The following is a 15162-nucleotide window of genomic DNA, read 5'->3' as shown; positions in this document are numbered from 1 at the left end:
GAGACCACAGCCATTCACTGTATGACCTGGCAGAACCATCCAGAAGGCTTAAAGAAAAATGAGCACTGCTTTCAGTTAGCTGGGCAAGTCATATCCTATTTTCAGTAGCATCGAATATGGAGCTCCAGAAACCAGAATCACAGGTTTGGCTCCTGTATTAGTTGATGTAATTCTCTGTACAGTTCAGCTGAACAGTCTTCTGACTACACATTTGCAAAATAAAGATGGGTTTGGTGGCATCCTAGCATTTGGGGAGATAGAACAATAACTTGGTACAACTCCCTAGTAAAACCAAACACATATTCATGTGTGTACATGAGTACAGCTGACAGCATCAACTCAGTACAGGACATTCAGGGAGAGACTTATTTTTTTAGTGAACTTAGATCACACCATCTTCATGAAATGTGATGCCCAGTGGACACAAGTGAAATATTTCAAATGCTTGCCATGGTCCTGAAACAAGTCTCCAGTCACCAAAGTTTTTACAGCACCTGAAAAATCCACACCCTCTTCCTCATGGCCAAAGACCCTGGAGGAGGCTGGACTGACTGTTCTGCAGGCAGAACATGCCAACTAGAAAGAAAGCCATGAGACTGCTCCTGGGGCATTGGCTGCACTCTGGGTTCTCCAAACCATGACCTCTGCAGGTTTGCTGCTGCTGCCTCTTCTGCTTGGCAAGGGCAAAACTGAGTTAGGAAGACCTTGAGCTCTGGAGTCTGTATCCAAATCATGGTTTCTCCACTTCTTTTGTTTGGGAGACACTTGTCTGAGCCTCACTTTTCTCCTTTGCAAAATGAGGTTAAATGTTAATATCAGCCTCAAAGGGCAGTTATGAAGATGAACTAAGATTAGAAATAGCATATGAGTGTAATTCCCTCCTTGGCAAATAATACGCACTGTGTGAGTTTCCTACAGCTGCTGTAACAAATTACCATAAGCCTGGTGGATTAAAACAGCACAAATTTATTATTATACAGTTCTGTGGGTCAGAAGTCTGAAATGAATCAGTTTCAGTGGGCTAAAATCAAGTCTTAGCGGCCAGCATTCCTCCTGGAAGTTCTAGGGATGTTTCCTTGTCTTTCCCAAGCTTCTAGGAACCACCAGTATTCCTGGCCTCGTGGCCCCTTCTTCCATCCTCAGAGCTCATCACCCCAACCTCTGCTTCTGTTCTCCCATCACCCTCTTCTGCCTTGGACTCTCCTGTTCCCTCTTATAATGCCCCCTTGTGATTACACCAGACCCACATGGATAATCCAGGCTAAACTCCCCACTTCAAGATCCTCAAAATCATCATGATCTGTCAAGTTTCTCTTACCATGTAAGGTAACATATTTACACATTCTAGGTATTATGATATGGACATCTTTCAGGGGCCATTATTCAGTCTTCTGCATGCACAGAAGTATGGTTTTTACTGTTAGGCTATTTCTGCCGTGTTTTTTTTCTTTCCATTTAGGTAAAATGCACATATACTAATAAATCTTAAATGTTAAGTTTATGGGTGTTTACACATATGCACCCTTATAACCCCTCTCAAGATGAGAAAATTTACAACCCCTTTCCCGCCTTCCAAAGGCTACCCTGTGCCCCCTCCCAGTCAGTACCCACCTCTACTCTGAAGTAACTGTTTACATTCATTGTGGTAGACTACTTTTGCCTATTATTAAAGTACATATGAATGAAATCATACTGTATGAACTTTTTTGTTCAATGTACCATCTGTGAGATTCCATCGGGTTGTGGAGTACAATGGTTTGCTCTTTTGCATACTCATGTAATTGATGTTATTTTTAACCTGTTCTGTATGTCTATCCAGTCTTAGAGCATAAAAATGCATCTAGTTTGTCAAGCATCATGTTGAATATCACTTTTTTAAAACATCCCCTGATAGCAATAAGACCTCGGTCAGAAATAATATGTCACTACCTCCTGTACCACTTGTATCTAATCTGCAAGACCCCATCCACACTTCAGCCCTTAGGAGTCATGCATTGATCTCATGAACGACTTCACCTGCTCCTGTGGACAGGAATATTAGTCTTTATTTATCTTTGTAAATATCAACCCTAGCACCATGCTGAGCATGCAGCCACCAGAGCTTTATCTCCGTGATAACCATTTTCCTCTTAGAAAAGATACATTGTTGTTGCTCATTAATGGAAACCCACATGTGCAAATCATACCCATTTCCTTTGTGTATTATAAATAGGAGGTGGCTTGGAAATTTTTCACATGTTCCCTTTCCAACACTGATCAGAAACAAATGCTGGGAGGCAAGGCTTGTTTGAGGTAAGCAGGATTTCAAACTCTTGACTTCTATGTTTTGTTTTGAATTTTTTTTTTAATTTTTTTTTCAACGTTTATTTATTTTTGGGACAGAGAGAGACAGAGCATGAACGGGGGAGGGGCAGAGAGAGAGGGAGACACAGAATCGGAAACAGGCTCCAGGCTCTGAGCCATCAGCCCAGAGCCCGACGCGGGGCTCGAACTCACGGACCGCGAGATCGTGACCTGGCTGAAGTCGGACGCTTAACCGACTGCGCCACCCAGGCGCCCCTGTTTTGAATTTTTTTTTAATGTTTATTTATTTTTGAGAGAGAGAGAGAGAGCAAGATTGGGGGAGGAGCAGAGAGAGAAGGAGACACAGAATTGGAAGCAGGCTCCAGGCTCTGAACTGTCAGCACAGAGCCCGACATGAGGCTCGAATTCACAAACCATGAGATCATGACCTGAGCCGAAGCCGGATGCTCAACCGACTGAGCCACCCAGGTGCCCCAGTTTTGTTTTGTTCTTAACCTCAAAGTAGAGTAAGAAAGTATAATCAAGAGTCTAAGCCCATGTTTGAGGTTTGACTGCTGATAGCTTTCAAACCCCACTCCTCCTCATTTATGACTCCATATCTGGGCAAGTCCATGAGGAACCTCAAGACCTGGCAGGGAAGTTCATTCCACTCAAACCCGAGTGTTTAGAGGAAACCCATATCTCAACCCTATCTTTTAAGCACCAATAAAATTCCCCAAACCACCTGATTCTCTCTCCTTTCTCTTGCTTCATTCTGAATAGAAACTGAATCCTTCGGCTGTTTATAAATGATTAATAAACTTTATTTCATATCTGCTGGTTCCTATATGTCATTTGTCCAAACATCCATAAATTTCTGGGAGAGCCTTCCCTGTGTCCAGCAGGGAATTCTTGGTGACATAACAAGCTCCTTTCTCCAGAGTAACAATAAGAACCTCACCCAAGGTGGCCATCAGTTATTTTTGCATGCTGCATATTCAGTACCGCTTTTCTGGAAATGTCATTTTTATTTTCCTTGGGAATCTTTTCTCTTCATTCTCCGTCCGTGAGTTTGGGGTGGAGCTGAGCCTCCTCCCCTCTCTAGGGCTCCAGGGTAGCCTTGACCTTAGCCTGGCCTATCATTGTACTATGTCTCCATGTCAAACTGATTGGTTTGGAGATGGTCTCATGACCTGAACTGATCTAAGAATAATCAATCCTAGGACTTGGCTTGGATTTTGGAGAAGGAAGAGCTGTCTCTGCATTGGGTTTGCTTGCTGGAAGGCTAAGCCAAGGCCAGAGTCACAAGGGCCCAGAGTCCTGAGGGGTCTCTCCCTGGAGTGACAGCAAAGTAGGTGCAAACAAAGCATAGAAATGGGAGTAGAGAGACTCTTAATCCTCCCAAAATTGCATAGTCCCTATTTCTAGCCAAACTCAGATTCAGACCCATTCAAGATTTTATAGTTATGTGAACTAACAAATTCCCATTTCAGTTTAAGCCACTGTTAGTTGGATTTCTGTCCTTTTTGCCTGGGAACACTTCTGAAGGTACAATCATCCAGTTTTCTATGATCTGCACTTTTTGTTTCTCTGGACACGTGGAGGCCAAACATGCAATGGAAACCATACAACCTTGGTCTCCCCATAAACACTGAAACCTCCGTTTCTAAAGGTAAAAACAGCAGGTGTGTGAGAAATGGCATGACACATCTTGACTTGAATTGTCACTCTACCAAGAGCAGAAAACCCCTAAATAAATAGTACTAGGTCAACAATTTGCTAGAAATATCAGCTGAATCAGAATGCTAAAATTCCAGCACATTGGAACATCACTTATCCTGTGCACCAGGAGTCTTATGTCAGCAGAATCTTGTGCTGTATTGAAGGAGGCAAAAGAAAAGTACAGAATGAGCATGATTCTCCAGTTTATACTCAGTGAAATTTAATTCTTTAGTAATTTCCATTCCACTGCTGGAATCAGTAAAGTAAGCTAAGCTGGTGCAAAAGTTCCATTCCATACAACAGCTAAAATTAACTGAACATTGTGGTAGGCAGGATAATGTCCCCCAGAAATGCCCACAGGCTAATCCCCAAACCTATAAATATGTTATATTATATTACAGGGGAGGATAAAGTTTGAAAACGGACTTCAGGTTGCTAGTTAGTTGACCTTAAGATAGGGAGACTATGCTTGGTTATCCAGATGGACCAAATATGATCACCAAGATCCTGATAAGTGGAGAGGGAGGCAGGAGAGGAGGTCAGAGTATCACAGTGTGAGATGAAATCCACCCATTGTTGCTGGCTTGGAAGATGGCATAAGAGGGCCACAAGCCAAGGAATACAGGCAGCTTCTAGAAGTTGGAAATGACAAGAAGATAGATTCTCCCATAGCGGTTCCATATTGGTTTTCTTAGGCTGCCATAATAAAATTCCACAGACTGGGTGGCATAAAAAATAGTAATTTATTTTATCACGGTTCTGGAGACTGAAAATCCAAGATCAAGTTGTCACCAAGTTTGGTTTCTCCTGTGGCCTGTCTCATTGGCTTGCAGATGGTGCCTTCTTCCTGTGTCCTCACATGGCCTTCCTCTGTGTACACGCATCCCTGGCATCTCTCGGTATGTCCAAATTTCCTCTTTTTAGAAGTACACCAACCTCACTAGATTAGAACTTACTCTAGCAGCTTCATTTTAACATAATCTCATCTTTGAACACCGTATCTCCAAATACAATTACATTCTGAGGTCCTAGAGGTTAGGTCTTCAACATATGAATTTTGGGGAACACAACTTAGCCCATGATAGGTTTCAAAAGGGAGCACAGCCCTTCTGATACCTTGATTCTAGCCCATTGAGACCCATGTCAGACCTCTAGTCTAGAAAACTGTGAGATAATGAATGTGCTTTGCTTGAAGCCTCTAAGATTGTGATCATTTGTGAAGGCAGCCATAAAAAACCAGTACATGCATTTACTATGTGCCCAGCACTGAGCTAAGTGCTTTGCCTTTTTGAATTTAAGTTTCATCTTCTTGTCAGCCTTATGAGAAGATGGCATTGTGATCTCCATGAATGAGGAAACAGAGGCACAGAGATGCTAGGTATCTACTCACTGCCATATTGCTTAGAGTAGTGAGGCCCGAGCTTGAACTCATATTCAACTGATTCCACCACCATTCCATCCACTGGAAAACACTAACAACTCTGAAACTTGCCTTTTTGAGCAGGGTGGATAAAGAGTAGTAACAGAGAGCTATAGGATGAGCAGGGACACCTGGTCCCAGCCTCCTTCTTTGAAAACAGAGAAAAAAGACAAAGGTTGGGGGCATCTGGGTGGCTCAGTCGGTTAAGGGTCCAACTCTTGACTTTGGCTCAGGTCATGATCTCACATTTTGTGAGTTCAAGCCTTGCATCAGGCTCTCTGCTGCTAATGTGGAGCCTGCTTGGGATTCTCTCTCTCCCTCTCTCTCTCTCCCTCTCTCTCTCTCTGCCCCTGTCCCACCTGCACATGCACTCTATCTCTCTCTCTCAAAATAAATAAACTAAAAATAAAAGAAAGAAAATGAATAAATGAAGAAAATGAAGTCCAGAGAGATGAAGTGGCCTCTCAAGACCCAGTGCAAGCTCTCTAGGGCCAAAGTGGAGTCAGGCCACCTGGCTATCAGCTCAGCACACCAGCCACTCTTTCTTCTCTAATATGAACTGTCACCTCATGTTTCCATGGCATCTCACTGAATTACATTATGGAGGAAGAAGGTGAGATCCACAGTCACAAAATGGCAAAGCCTGGTCTCAACCCTCCAGCCTCATCATAACTCTTATAGAAATATCTCATTATGGAACACAAATTGCATGTTTAAAACTATATTATATTCTTTGGTAAGCAACTTTAGAAACAGGAAGAGTTTTGGAATTTTTACCTGAATCTAAAACTTGAGTCCAGAGTCTAGACAAATAGACTATGAAGTACCTTCATTTCTATTATTTTATCTAGAAACGTCAACAGTAGCAGAGAGACTTCTGAACAAAAGACCGTGAATCTGCCACATCAGGCTAAGACTTTCTAGGGTGTGTCACAAAAGTTCATGCATTTCGTGGCTTCTCTGAAACATCCCAGGAGATAGCTTTTATTTCCCTCCTAAAAACATCTTTCATTTTCATTTGTGGGAAGGGCTGGCCACTTGGCTGGTGAAGCTGGGAACAGGTAACTTGCTTGCACAACTGAGTGCTGAAAGACCATAAATACTCTTAGCTAGTAACAGAGTTTGATTAATAGGATTCCCAACAATTATTGTAATCCTATCATGGTCAAGAGAAGAATTGCTGTCACTTGCACAACCATGCCTAGAGGAAATAGCCATGTTTTTAAGTTGGTGAGCCTCAGAGAGTCCCATGGAATTCATCACTGAGTTTCAGCACCACTGCCCCTCTTTATGACCTGCAGGAACCTCTGGAGGGGAATTTGCAGGGGATGATAGTGAGATGGCAGTGGATATTTCTGTGTCATATGTTAGTTGCTCAAATATTGAGAGTGAATATCCCTGAAAGGTCAGCTGTCTTACCCATACAGAGTAAAGTGCTCATGAGACTTGTTTTTGCCAGAATTTAAGGGATGTTATTTTGTGACTTTAAACATCAGTGTAAGACATAGTAAAAACTGTCATGTTTGATTTAGTTGATGTTAACATCCTGGAGCTTCCGTTGCCCACTTAAAGTGACTAAACTAGCAAATCAGAATATCCATAATGTTGCTTAAAATTTCATTACTACTAAATGAGACCACACTCTCTTTCAGCAAGTTGATGGAATTTTGCATTTGCTTAAAATCTTAACTGGGATTTTAGTTGTAATGGATTGAAGAACGCAGAAGGCACCAAACTAAGGTGATTATTTGTAATAAAATAGTAGTCAAATACAGAGGGCAAACTAATTTTAAATAGAAAAAGATAATGGGCTTTGCTGTGTTTGGAGCATTGATGTGCTAATGTGTTTTTTTTAAGGGCTTTTATTTTTTTCCCCTTCCTCTCTAAAATATTCTTCATTGTGTTATAATATTTCCCTACTGGGGCAAAAGGGGAGGGGAAGGGAGATCAGGAAAGGAAGAGAGCCAAAGGTAATTAAACATTCCATTTAAAATGTTGCAGTAACAAGCATCTTACTGTAAGGAGTTCTGTTATCACATTCACATCCCACAGGCTTAATTCTACTGTCAATACCCTTTTATCACTCACAGGAAGCTACAGAAGACAGCTCGCTCTAATTTATTGTGTGATTTAACACTGTCGAGGGATTCTTTACCTGGTCCACTTCTCTTTGGTTAAACAGATGCACACACACATGCGCACACACACACTCCTAAAAGTTTTCTACATCGGTCCCAAAGCACTCATTTTTGAAAGTTCCCTTTTGGTTTAATTACACTTTTCATTAGACCAGAGACTATAAATGCACATATATGACATTGCCTGTCATAGTTGTGGTTGGTCAAATAATAGAATAATCAATCATCTCCATTCTTAGAAAATGACATGGTCAAAGGTATTATAGAGACAATTGGATTCATTCTCAGGAAGTGGCTGAACAATTGCAGTGATTGTCCATTGTTAACTGTTTCTGATAAGTACATAATGACCCTAAATGTTTCCTTAACAACAAGGAAATTAAAATCATTTCTCTTAGTTGAGTCTTCTCAATGGGACCTGCAGAAGACTAGCTTGAGGTTCTAATTGCTTTCTTAAGATTGATCAAGATACATTAGGTCCAAACTTGGAAAGTGCTCATTTCTTAATTAAAGAAATCCACTAATGTATACGTTATACATTTGCCACTCTGCTATGGGTGTTAACATTACAGTTGATTTTAAAGGTTAGGACACTTTTGTTTAGCTTCAAAGATGTAAAAATGGACAATTTATTCAAATTTTCATTCTGCCTCTATAGCTGGGATTGATGAGGGAAACAAAGGCATGAGGACATGGTCAAATTAAATTTCCTTATAACCTGCAGCCCATTGACAAATACTTGAGGCAGGCAGAGTAAAATGTTTCTCCAGGAACTCCCTACTGTCTTAATGTTGATTTGCTAGAAAAACCACCTTAGCTTGACTACAGCTAGGCCTCCAGTATCTGGTGAGTCTTCTTTAGCATGTGACAGTCCCTTTTGGAAACTTCCCCTTGCCTTTACCTTTAATTCCCAAGTGTACAGTTGTCACTCCTCACAATCCAGGGGAGGCTCTTTCTGCCCACAGTCCTGTCCTCTGGCTTTAATAAAATCACCTTTTTGAACCAAAGATGCCTCAAGAATTCTTTCTTGGCTCTCTGGCTCTGGACCCCACTGTAGCAGTGAGTCTCACACACACAGAGTCAGAACACCAAGGCTTTTCTTTCCTGGAAGCAGTTTTCTTTGTGTCATCATGGGCTCAGCCGGCTAAGATCCAAAAGGCTGAGCTCTGAGCGCAGCAGGGGGTTGCCTTTTGTATAATTTTTGCTCCCTTGTCTCCCATATATGATAACATACAGTCCGAATGGGCGGTCTAGGTTACAGAGTCGTGAGGAATGTCGTGAAGGCACACATAGCCAGGTTGCCTTATCTTGAGGTTTTCACCACATTCCTTAGGGAGAGCCTCTACTGTAGAACCTAACTTCCTGCAAACTTAGCAACTCCTAGAGAATGAAAGAGGTTCCCTCAGGTATCCTTCTCTGGGGAAGAAACTCAGGTTTTCCTCACAGGTCCACAGACAGAAAAGCTAAGGCGTTAGGTATCTCAATATTTTATATCACCTCTTTTTTTTTTCCTGTTTCTTGAAAAAGAAATCAAGACCGCTGCCTCAATTTTTAACAAATCCTAAAAATATTCCTTAGGGACTTAACTCCCAACTTTCCTCCCAATTTTTAGGACTTTAGAAAGGAGGTTGGACTTTATTCATCTCCTGTCTTTCCTGATTTTATGTCTGTCAAGTAGCAGGTTCTGTCTATTCAGTGAATAAACAAATACATGAATGGATGTTATGTGATCTCCTAGATTCTTTATCCCAAATTAATTTCTTCTTTTGTTCCTTCCCTCTTCTGCTTTCCAGTATTTTCTTGAATCTATAACAATTTCTTGAAATTTAATCTTTAGGTATATGACACTTACCTAGATTGCTGCTTCATCCCTCCACTGTTTTCCATGGTCAGTCATTTAATGAAACACAACCTTGCCTCCTGTTGTTCTTGAATATTGATTAAGTTCTCTTTCACAGACACATCACATTCACAGCTGGCAAAGAATTTTCAAGAGGACTTATTCCCTCCTCCTTCCTGCAAGGTAGCACAGGAAATGGCCATTCCCATTTCAAATCCCAGAAAACAGGTTCAGAAGAGAGGCAGGCCTTTGGGCTGTAAATACAGGATTCCTTCCCCTCACCCAACCCTGCCCTATAGATCCTGTTTTATTAAAAAGTTTTTACTCCATAGCTGAAGAGGTTGAGGTTAGATAGAAAGAAATTGACAGCAGGGGCCCCTGGGTGGCTCAGTTGGTTAAGCATCTGACTCTTGATTTCAGCTTAGGTCATGATCTCACAGTTCATGAGATGGAGTCCCAAGTCAGGCTCTACACAAACATCATGGAGCCTTCTTGGGATTCATTATCTCTCTCTCTCTCTCTCTCTCTCTCTCTCTCTCTCTCTCTCTCTGCCCCTCCCCCTCTCAAGGAAGGAAGGAGGGAAAATGGGAGGGAAGGAAGGAGGGAAGGAAGGAAGGAAGAAATTGACAACAGATTTCAGTCGTGCAGAGCTTGAGGGAGTAATACGGAATGTGTGGAAATTTTGATCCCCCTTTTGAACACTGTTCTGGACAGAAGATTCAGAATGGGAAGCTCAGGCCCCATGGAACATCCTTACCTTCTTCTCTAGGGGATGACAGCAGTGAAAAACATTCTGCCTTTTGTCCCTGTTAACCTGGTCTGGAGAATATGTATAGAATGGCACTGGAGAATCTCAGAGTAAGGGCTGGTTGCTGTCCCTTCAGTAGTCACCCTTGCCTTTTCTGAACAGCCTCTTCACTGCCTCTCTGGGAACGGTACTTAGATTTCTTGTGTGGAATTTCTCCACTGTCCACTGGGCCAGGGAACCCATGAGTCAATCCACCTATCTCCAGGGAACTTAGATCATGACCAGCATGGTGCAGATATACCCCAATGGCTTCCCTTCTGCTACTCAATCTCCTGCCTGTTCCAGTCTGTCCTTTATGAGGTCTGCCTGTCCTTTTTCCTCAATTCTGTGAGCCATGCTTCTCTACTTTCAGTCAATGCTAATCTTTTGCATAGTTCAGCCAGACTTGGGCGCCTTTGCTTATAACCCAATTGAAACACCTAACTAATAGAGATACACGGGAAGAGATTTCCTATGAGTTTGATGGGTCTGATACCTGTCACCTGGAAGATGGACTTGTCTGAGTTCTGTATGCATTCTATGTCAGCTCTTGCTTCTACTATGACCTGGACTGCAGGGAAAAGTCCTTGTCACTTCCTATTATGGTAGTCTGAGAACAAGGTACTGCTGTCAGAGACTGAACCAGAAAATGGACAAAGGCAAAAAGCCTTTCATATTGTCAGTTCAGTCTGAGAAGACAGTGCATCCTGATAGGCCAGCAAGAAACACATGGGCCTTGCATCTGGTTTGTGTGTGTGTTCCAGCAGAACTAAAAGATGATGGCATGAGGTAACACCATTTCGTGTCAAGCATGCAGGTACTGAAGTATGAAAGGAATTCCTGAAGTCACGGGATGAAGGGAAAGGCATTTTCAATTCTGGAAAACAGGTGACAAGTAATGAGAGACATGGGGTAGACTCAGTCCTTGAGTGAAGGAGGTGTTTGCCATTTGAGATTCATGGGGCCCACTCTGCTCAACTCTCTCCCAAACTCTGTGAAACATCTTTCAAGGCTGAGAAAGGCCAAAACTTAGGGAAAGAAAGGGTATCTTGAACTTGAGCCATATCCTAGACAGAATGGACACCAGAGTATTGGCTTTCCTGGCCCTCAGGGATTTAGGTAATGAGAGAGGAATCAGATCCTTAATTAGGTTGCTTTATCTTCTTTCAACTCACTCTCCCCTCCCAGAAAATCACACTGGATGAACAAGAATAGCAACAACTCCATTAGGCACTTACTATATTCTAGAAACCATACTAAATGCTTTATATTCATGGTTTCATTTAATATTTTCACACCAACCCATGGAGTTAGTATGGAGTTTCAGCTGGGCCTCAGATTGGCACAGAAAGATGCCCTACTTCAACACACACAGAGTCAGGCCATGGCCCTTTCTTTTTTTAATGGTGGGGGGGGGCAGAGGGAGAGAGAAAGGCAGACAGAGACAGAGATAGAAAGAATCCCAAGCAGGCTCTACTCTAGCATGCAGCCAGACACCAGACTCCATCTCACAACCCTGAAATCATGACCTGAGCTGAAATTAACAGTTGGACCCTTAACTCACTGAATGACCCAGGTGCCCCCAGGCCACAGCCCTTTTAACTTTTGTGCTTATGTCACCATTTCAAGAAGCATATAACCATCCCTGTGCTTCAGTTTGCAGGAATGTGTGTGAACATTGAACTCTGCTGGTTCTTGAACCAAACTCAGTCTCAGAGAAGTCTCTCCCATATCCTGAATGGTATCTCTCCCTCCAGCTTTGTTGAAAGTGCCAAGAAGTTCATTTACCCATCACAGTTGCATGCTGTTATTCACATCTCCACATGATAGAGCTAGGAAGTAGCAGAGATAGGATGTAGAAGATCTCCCAAGATAGTTCCCGGAGCTCTCTGGAGAATGACCCCATCGGAGGGGTGCCCAAGTGTTCTGAGCTTGAAAGTGTGTCTGCACTTGGCTGCTGTGACAGGGACTAGCCTCAATGGTCCTCTAAGATGCAGCTACCTAGAGGACTGAGGTCCCTTCTTGGCATGTGCCTACACCTATGATTGAAGATGCAAGTTCTTCAAGGCAAGAGAAAAAGACGATTACAGAGAGACACGTCATTAAGATGCCTGGGAGCCACAAACCTCAGTTTTCGAATAGATTCTTGAAGACTCTCCCACACTCCCCACCCCCCGAATTCCTAGCCCTATAGGGGCTATTACAAAAGTAATAGAACTGTTCTTCAAATGCTGAAGCCCTGTTGATTCCTAAGGGCAATGTTCATACCCTACCTTCCCTTCCCAGTTCTGCTCCCCAGGCCAGGGGCCCACCTCCTACAACTGTCCCTCCTCCATCAGGGTTTCCAAAGCCAGCCCTATCCAGGTCACTCTCCCATCCTAGGTGCAGATCTAGGGTGCAGCTCAGATGTTTCAAAAATATCTGTGCTATAACCTGCCCCCAGGTTGTTCCAGCAGCTAACATTCCTATGAAACAGCTTGCCAGGTGATTTTATGGATGTGACCTAATTTGATGTTCAGTATGTTTTCTCTAAAATAGCCCTTACACCATCACCTTTATTTTCTGGAAGAAAAGAAACAATAGAAACAATCTGGTTGGGTGTTTTCTTTTCACTGTGGGGCCCCACACTACTGGGAGGTTATGCTCTAAAGTCAGAAAAAATATTTGTAATGGGCAAAATACTATGAAAAATCCCTTAAATACCCAGGAGGTGGAAACTGTTTATTTTAGATCATTAACAATCTATAGCAAACCTTGTACAAACTACAGTCTGAGGACCATCAAGATAGAGCAAATACAGGAAAAAAAAAATCAAACTCTATATGCAAATGTGGGCATTTTCAAATAATCCACCTTTCAGATAACTCAATTCTCCAGAGGTAGAGGAGGAATGAACAAAAATGCTGACATTCCATTGTTGTCATTTGCTGTATTCTATTTTAATATTAATCCTCAATTATTAGATTGCATGTTATAGATTTGTTTGTTACAAGGAGTAATTTAAGTATTGGGTTTGTTTCCAATAATGGGTATTTAGGGTACATGCTGTTCTAAGACTGTTTAAAAATGAAATGTCTGTAACTGAGAGACCAGGCTCAAAGGGGAATGGGCCTCCAAAAGACCATATAGTGGTCATGGAAAGCCCTTATCCTCCAACCTCCAGGCAGGCTGTCCTGCTAAAGCATGTCTATTCCATAACTGTGAATCACTAAGTTGACATGTTTCAAACTTTAATTGAATTGGTTGCTATACAATTGACTGGGAGCATGACTGATCATATTAATTCCACAGGGATTTTTACTCCCTGAATACGTTCCCAAAGACTATTTTAATGCCACTTTTCTCTTGTGTTAGGAAGTCAGTGAAACAATCCCATATCTTCCTTGTGTTGAAACTTGTTTGTCTTATGTGACATACAAGCAAACATCCATTTAGGATGTGGGAGGAGAGTCTTAAATCAGATGTTAAGGTTCATTTGAACAGTCACAATTGTGATAACTGGACCCTTGCAATGTGCCAAGCACCTTGCCAAACTTTATGTGCATTCTCATGTTTATTCCTTAATAATGAAACCAGAATTCTTTCCATCTCCTTCTAGAGTTGTAGAAACAGAGGCTTAGAAAGGTCAACTAACTTGCTCAAGGTCACATGCTAGAAAACATCAGAGCCTGGATTCAAATCCAGGTCTGTCTTGTTCCAACTCTGAACTGCTGAAAATGCTGAGTACATGAGATATTTGCTGTCTAGTTGGCAGTCTTGGTGTAAAGACATAGCCACAAGTATCAGCAGGAGAGTCCTTGGGGCCAGTCACAGTGAATGCCCTTGTCATCATAGCTTACTCAGTGCACACTGTGTGTGGGGGGGGGGGGGGGGACAAAACAGGGTCGAGTGTTGTTGCCTTCACAAGTGCACACAATGACACAGTGATCATTGCCTGTGAGCTTGGCCATGGCCCCATCCCCACATCCCCATTTTTGGGGTCCTATCTCCTTTATCTCAGGCCTATGTTGCTAGGCCACAGCATTTACAATTGCTTATCTAATCTATAATAATCCAACATGTCAGATGGAATCCAGAGAAGTGACAGCATACCGCCACACACTGAAGTGAGAATATTTCTTGCCAACTCAAATTGTTTATGGTCTAACAGTTAACCAGTCACTCAGCTTGAGGATTTTGGTGCCGTAGGGCTGTTTTATTACCCTCAGCATAAAGATGCCTTGTACATAAACAACATTTACTATGACAGTCTGCTAGCTGGCTTGTTAAAACCATGTCGTGTCAGGATAGGATTGTTATAACTGAAGCTGAAAGCACCTTGCTGTTTGCCTCTGCGTGAGCACACCTGACTCACAGGAAGTACTCACATATTTTGGTTAACACATTTACGAAGCTATTATTTATAAAGTGCCTACTACATGCCAGGTTCTTTGCCAAGCACTAGGAACATAAAGGAGAAAAAAAGAGTACCTATCATTCTAATGCTTACATTCTAATTGAAGGAGCCAATAAATAAATGGACAGATGCCAGTACTTTGAAGAAAAATAAGGCAGAGTGAAGCAGCACAGAGAATAATGGATGGTAGTGTTATGGTCTAGGAGAACTTCTCTCACTGGGTGATATGTGAGCAGATAAGTGAATGAAGTGAGCGACTAGTGAGAAGAGTATTCCAGGAAGAACCAACAATAAGAGCAAAGGTCCTGAGGCAGGAGTATGCTCAATATGTTTAGGGACAAACAAGGAGACCAGTGTGGCTGAAGAGGACAAATCAGAAGGGAGAAAGGGTAAGAGGTAAAGTGAAAGAGTTAGCAGGAAGATTGGGTGGTTTGAGACCTGATTGTATAGGACCTTGTAGCCATAGTAAGGTCTTTGGATCCTCAGGAGAAGGGAAGGGAAGGGAAGGGAAGGGAAGGGAAGGAAGGGAAGGAAGGGAAGGGAAGGGAAGGGAAGGGAAGGGAAGGGAAGGGAAGG

At 42.3% G+C, this 15162-nt stretch overlaps 2 long non-coding RNA genes across 3 annotated transcripts in view; one reads left to right on the top strand and one right to left on the bottom strand.

Annotated features, from left to right (window-relative positions):
• Positions 1-15162, bottom strand: part of LOC115508432 — a 367104-nt gene that overhangs the window by 83878 nt on the left and 268064 nt on the right. The gene's annotated exons all lie outside the window — the stretch shown is intronic.
• The window catches only part of LOC115508430, a 52598-nt gene that overhangs the window by 8500 nt on the left and 28936 nt on the right, over positions 1-15162 (top strand). For both annotated transcript variants that reach the window (XR_004343268.1, XR_003966998.1), the window contains one exon: positions 2213-2292. This is a non-coding gene — a long non-coding RNA (uncharacterized LOC115508430). The remainder of the gene's footprint in view (positions 1-2212; positions 2293-15162) is intronic.

Source organism: Lynx canadensis, chromosome A2 (genome assembly GCF_007474595.2).
Source record: "Lynx canadensis isolate LIC74 chromosome A2, mLynCan4.pri.v2, whole genome shotgun sequence".
Classification (NCBI taxonomy): domain Eukaryota; kingdom Metazoa; phylum Chordata; class Mammalia; order Carnivora; family Felidae; genus Lynx; species Lynx canadensis.
The sequence above is the reverse complement of the archived record's forward strand: the minus strand, read 5'-3'. Positions and strand labels throughout refer to the sequence as shown.